The sequence below is a fragment of the Monodon monoceros genome, unplaced genomic scaffold (assembly GCF_005190385.1).
Source record: "Monodon monoceros isolate NGI ecotype Baffin Bay Population unplaced genomic scaffold, NGI_Narwhal_1 Super_Scaffold_22, whole genome shotgun sequence".
Lineage (NCBI taxonomy): Eukaryota > Metazoa > Chordata > Mammalia > Artiodactyla > Monodontidae > Monodon > Monodon monoceros.
The window spans coordinates 43510354-43517075 of record NW_021703779.1 but is presented as its reverse complement, the minus strand read 5'-3'; the positions used below and the strand labels follow the sequence as shown (position 1 = coordinate 43517075).

Genomic DNA, 6722 nt, shown 5'->3' with positions numbered 1-6722 from the left:
ATTGAGGATTATTAAAAAATGAATCTCTAAGATAGTTATTCTCAACCGCCAAACTCAATAATGACTTTATAACAAATATTTTGTAATACCCTTTTATTTTCCTGAAATGGAGTTTGTGGATAAGTAACTTACCTATATACCTAATTTGAAAAGATGAGCATAATGTCCTAACTGTAACATTAAGGACATAAAATTATATTTTTTAACAAAATAAAACATATTTCAATATCTAAATGCTTAATCATGATTATACTGGAAGACATAATGAAGTCAGTGACCTCCATCTGAAAATGCTAACTGATACAGGTGTGTTGTATTGGTCACTCAAATACCACAGATGGCATTGCCATAGTGATGTTGAAATGGAGCAGGACCCTATGGTCCTCCCCACAATGTCCTCTGCCTGCCTTTTGTCTGTGGAAAAACTTTTATTAAAGAATAAATTTAATCAGAGAGTGAGAAAATTCAGAAACAAAGGAAAACAGTCCAAGACTAAATAATAATAGTCACTAAGCATAATCAAGGACTTTTAGTTCCTCTTCATGGGCTATAGATAATATTCTGAGCCATATTCTGTGAGCTATCTTGTAGATATTGAAACCCGCACCAGGTAGAAGAAGTTAACTACAGGATGACCAGACTATAACCATGACATAAGCGGCCACAATTCTGAGAATTGGGCTCAAGGAAATGGGAACAAACCGACCCTGGAACTGAAGATTAACTGTACTTAAAACAATCAAGATGATGCTGGTCAGACCACCACATGACCAATTTCAAGAGGACTGTCAGAGCTGACTCTTGCTTCTGCATGTAGCCCCCTCCCTCTGTCTATAAAAGCACTTGCACACTGGTTGTTGGGGGTCGGGGGTAGCTGGCCTTTGGACAGGAGTTCGCCCTCCTCCCAGGTTGCCAGCATCCAAAATAAAGCAAATTTTCCTTTCCACCAATTTGCCTCTTTATTGGCTTTTGAGAGGCGAGCAGCTGGACCTTACTTTTGGTTACAATGTGGTTTTCCAAATGATGAACAACTCTTGGTAAAATTCTGAATAAAACAACGCACAATCTTCCCTTGATTTACATGATTGTTGCATTTTTGAAAACTTCAGTGTTAATTTAAACTGTATAAAAATACTTGGTGTTTTTGTTTAATATGGAGTTGGGCTATAAGCTCGGATAATCGTAAACAGTCTTTTCACCTACATGAATGTCTAGCAGACATTCAAAAGTCACATGAGATAAGACCATCATGTGCACTGCAGGACTTTAGCAACCCTGAACGCTGCCCACCCTCTCCCCCAGTTGTTGTGACAACAAAAAGTACCACCGTATATTTCCCAAAATGCCTTCTAGGGAGCAATATGGACCCCCACCCTCCCGCCCCCACTGAGGACCACTTACCGAAGAGAGGGAAGGTATGTGTAGGCAGTGGAAGGAAATGAGAAGTGGAGGGGTATGGTTGTGAGGGGTACTTGAGAACAGGAAACGAGGCGATCTGAATCTTGGGGCTTCCATTGCCATACATATTTATTGATGGAATGAAGGTCTCAGAACCAAACACAGCCTTATACCAGGGACAAGAGGGAAGATGGAGAGGGAGGTAGAAGAAAAGGCCAGGACTTGTGGACTCTGAGCTAATAGGACTTAGGACTACTATTGCACTTTTGCTGAAGTCACCTTAGCATTTTAGACACTACCTCATACCTTTCTTTCTTTCCCTTTCTTTGAGCCCAGACTAACTGGAGCTTCTAAAATGCTGAAAGACATCTCTATTTTACATATGAGAAGACTGAGGCCCAGAGAGATGAAATGCCTTACAGGAGGTCCCCACAGCAAGTTGATGGCTGAGCTGGGGGAGGTGAGGATCTTTCCACAAGAGTACTTTTTCTTTTCTTTTTGAGGATACAAAGAATTTATTTTGGCGTGTCTCTTTCCTGACTGTCTTCTGTGGTTTGTCTGTGAGAACTGCTGATAGCAATATGTCTTCAGGAAATGCCAAAATTGGGCACCATACCCCCCAGTTCAAAGCAACTGCTGTAATGCCAGATGGTCAGTTCAAAGATATCAGTCTATCTGACTACAAAGGAAAATATGTTGTGTTCTTCTTTTACCCTCTTGACTTCACCTTTGTGTGCCCCACAGAGATCATTGCTTTCAGAGATAGGGCAGAAGAATTTAAGAAACTCAACTGCCAAGTGATTGGTGCTTCTGTGGATTCTCACTTCTGTCTCCTGGCATGGATCAACACACCCAAGAAACAAGGAGGACTGGGACCCATGAACATTCCCTTGATATCAGACCCCAAGCGCACCATTGCTCAGGAATATGGGGTCTTAAAGGCCCATGAAGGCATCTCATTCAGGGACCTTTTTATTATTGATGATAAGGGTATCATTCAACAGATCACCATAAATGACCTTCCTGTTGGTCGTTCTGTGGATGAGACACTGAGACTAGTTCAGGCCCTCCAGTTTACTGACAAACATGGGGAAGTGTGCCCAGCTGGCTGGAAGCCTGGCAGTGATACCATCAAGCCTGATGTCCAGAAGAGCAAAGAATATTTCTCTAAGCAGAAGTGAGCACTGGGCCATTTTAGGCCCAGGTTGCAGTAGGTGGCCATGTGAACAAAACTATTGTATTTTGTACTATTGTAATGCTTAAAACACAGGACCTTACACTCAGCCGAGATGTGGTGTGGGACAGGACAGGCCTTTCCTGCAGGGGTTGGGGAGGCCAGCCTTTCTTCCTCTGGAGGGAATGGCCTGAGCTGTATTATGGGGCAGGCAAACTGATGTGTATAGTAGTAGGTTATCGCTTTTGGTCTTTTGTAGTTTTATTAAACTTGAGCTGAGACCTTGTTGATTCTTCATTTTAGGGAGGCATTAGCCTTTGAGTGTAAGAGAAATTTACTTTTTGCTTTCCCTCTTTAGGGGAAAATGAGGTGTGAGAGCTGCCTCAGAATCAGGAAATTATATTGAGGGGAAATGCAAGGAGATACAGGGAATGGACCTGAAGCAAGGTGTTTCATTTCACCGTATCTGGAGAAGAGCAAGACCTACTACACTATTGGCCAAGGCACTGCAATTTATGCTATAGGCTGGGTTGCAGGTTAAGAGCCCAATGAGATTACTGACATTTACTTTTACACTACTGGGAGGGCTATATGAAAACCTGAGGCTTGGCCTCTTCTGATAAATGCCTGGTACTGGTTCTGTAAAAGATCAGAGTTAGAGGCTTCAGTACCTTTGGAACTAAAAGGGAGAGGGGGACACAAACACAAGCGCTGGTGTTCATAGGGTAGGGCTTTCTGTGTCAAAAGCACAGTGCTGGGCACCTCTTGGCTTCCCTGGGTTTCTATCCTTGATTTAAGGGTAGTTCTTTCTTGTCCTCATATCATTGTCCTGAGGGAGGGTTGTCAGTGGGGCAAAGGTGGATTCCTCCTGGGCTCTTGAGGCTAGGGCAGATTCAGGACTGAGAATCCTTCTGTATATCATGTGGTGCCCTTCTAGACACCTTCCAGACACGGCTACCCCAGCCTACCTAGCCCTCCAGTATTCAGACAAGCAAGAACTATGAGCGGCAGTATAGGATTCCCGGGGCCTTCAATAATAGCTTATTATATGCCAGACACTATTTTGTATCTATTCAGTCTCCATAATAACTCTCTGAGGCAGGAACCATTATTTAGTTGCTTCTTAAGCCCTGTAACAAGTAGCATCTTGAAGCACTGCAGAGAAATGGTAACAGGTAATAATCCCATATTCCAAGGCAGGTGGCAAGTCTGGATCTGCTTTGGTCTTTTGACCAAACTTCTTTGAGCTTTGTTATCTTCATTTAAGATCTCTACTATAATTCTTTATCAAAAATGATCATCTTGGGGCTTCCCTGGTGGCACAGTGGTTGAGAGTCCGCCTGCCGATGCAGGGCACACAGGTTCGTGTCCCGGTCCAGGAAGATCCCACATGCTGCGGAGCAGCTGGGCCCGTGAGCCATGGCCGCTGAGCCTGAGAGGCCACAACAGTGAGAGGCCCGCGTACTGCAAAAAAAAAAAAAAAAAAAAAAAAAAGATCATCTTGTACCCAATAAAAGTCTTGCCCAGCCAAATTAAAAAAAAAAGAATTTATTTTAATAATAGGCATCTGGTCAGTTTCTAGTGCTGGACCAAGGACTCTAGGCCTGGACCTACTTCAAACTGATCTGGTTTAAATGGATCACACTCTACATTCCAGACTATAACTGCCACTTGGTGAGTAGACATAAGGTTCGCCTCAAAGCTAACAAGAAAATGTAAAAATATATTTATTTATCAGTAATAAATAAATGTTATACATATGACTTTTTTCAGGTTAAAGCTTGAAATACACTCAAGGATGTTATGCACTGATTTTTTTTCTCTTTCTTTTTTTAATTGAAGTAAAATTGACCTATAACACTATGCTAGTTCCAGGTACACAACATGGTGATTCAATATTTCTACATATTACAAAATGATCATCATGATGAATCTTCCACTTTTTAAAGGGAATTAGACCTGACTAGAAAGTGTAACTAGTGAACGGGCCTCTCTTTCCTCTTCAGGTTCCTTTGGAACAAGGTCAGGGACAGATAACACTGTTGTAATTCAGGCTCAGCTTTCTACCATCTGGAAGGTTAAGTCATGGGTTTGTTATGTTTTTTCTTAAAGAGCCAACCACTTGGAAGTCCTGAAGGATTGAAATACTTACAGTTGCTCAAGGGCCTGCCAGTGTCCCCTGACTTCTGACCAGATGTGCCTCAAGCTGGCTGACAGTATTAAGAAATATGTGTCCTCAGCGAGCGAGTGACCTGAGAAGGTTGACAGGCTGTCCAGTGACGACAGCTTCCTCCTTCTAGACTCTGTCCTCTGCCCCTAATGTGGGGATGGGGTGGGGCATACCAGAAGTTGGTCTTCTCAGAGTTGTCTAGCTTTCCTTCAAGGGACTGATAATATTCTCTAGCACGGTATCCAGAAACGTGAGTTGCTTCCCCAGGGACCCAGGAAGGGCTTTTGAGAAAGATAGGTTCATATTTCCTGGGGGTCCTAATTATCTATGGCTGTGTAACAAGCCTCCCCAGAACTTAATGCCTGACATAAAAAAGAATGAAATATGGACTTCCCTGGTGGCGCAGTGGTTAAGAATCCGCCTGCCAATGCAGGGGACATGGATTTGATCCCTGGTCCAGGAAGATCCCACATGCCGTGGAGCAACTAAGCCCATGCACCACAGCTACTGAGCCTGCACTCTAGAGCCCACGAGCCACAACTACTGAGCCCACGTTCTACAACTACTGAAGCCTCTGTGCCTAGAGCCCATGCTCCGCAACAAGTGAAGCTACCACAATGAGAAGTCCACTCACCGCAACGAAGAGTAGCCCCTGCCCACCGTAACTAGAGAAAGCCTGTGTGCAGCAACGAAGACCCAATGCAGCCAAAAAATTAAATAAGTAAATAATAAGAATGAGATAATGCCATTTGCAGCAACATGGATGGGCCTAAAGATTATCATACTAAGAGAATCAGACAAAGACAGATACCGTGTGATATTGTTTATATATGGAATCAAAAAAGTGATAAAAATGAACATACTTACAAAACAGAAATAGAATCATAGATGTAGAAAACAAACTTATGGTTACCAGGGGGGAAAGGGAGGGAAGGATAAAATTGGGAGATTGGGATTGACATATACACACTACTGTATATAAAATACATAACTAATAAGAACCTGCTGTGTAGCACAGGGAACTCTAGTCAGTACTCTTTAATGACCTATATGGGAAAAGAATCTAAAAAAGAGTGGGTATATGTATATGTATAACCAATTCACTTTGCTGTTCACCTGAAACGAACACAACATTGTAAATCAACTATACTCCAATAAAATTTTAAAAAAGAACTCAGTGGATTAAAACAACCATTTTCTTATATCTCATAATTGTGTGAGTCAGGAATTCCATCAGGGTTTGGCTGGATGTTTCTTCTGTCCCACATGACTGAGATTGCTCTCAGCTGGTGGATTGGGATGGTCTGGAGGGTCCAAGATGGCTTCACTCATATAGCTGGCACCTTAGTAGGGATGACTGGAAGGCTGGGCTCAGATGACACTGTTGTGCAAGGTGCCTACATGGGAACTCTGTGGCGTGACAGTCTCAGGGTAGTTGGATTTCTTACATGGCAGCTTAAAGCTTCCAGAGTGAGTGTTATAAGAAACCTGTGTGAAAGCTACAAGACTTATGACTTAACTTCAGAAGTTCCAGAATGTCAGTTTTGCTGAATTCTTTTGGCCAAGCAAATCACTCAGTCTAGCCCAGATTTAAGGCAAGGGGAATTAGACTCTACCTCTCAGGGAGAAGGGTAGCAGAAGATTTGCTATTAACCTTAATCTGCCATACCAGTCTTATAGAAACATTCATTCATTCACTCAACAAATATTTATTGAATGTCTATTACATGCATACCCAAGTCACTAAAGACAATAGTGGGAAATAAAGCAGACACAAAAATTCCTGCACTTGTGGAGCTTACATCTTCCCAGAGGAGGTAAACAACAAATAAGAAATTAGTAAAATAGGGGCTTCCCTGGTGGCGCAGTGGTTGAGAATCTGCCTGCTAATGCAGGGGACACAGGTCCGAGCCCTGGTCTGGGAGGATCCCACATGCCGCGGAGCAACTAGGACCGTGAGCCACAACTACTGAGCCTGCG

General features: G+C 42.8%; 1 pseudogene across 1 annotated transcript; it reads left to right on the top strand.

Moving 5' to 3' along the window:
• The first annotated feature begins 1962 nt into the window (after nucleotides 1-1962).
• On the top strand, nucleotides 1963-2867 carry LOC114906216 (annotated as a pseudogene). Its single transcript, XR_003796400.1, has one exon. The product of XR_003796400.1 is annotated as a peroxiredoxin-1 pseudogene (transcript).
• The last annotated feature ends 3855 nt before the right edge of the window (nucleotides 2868-6722 follow it).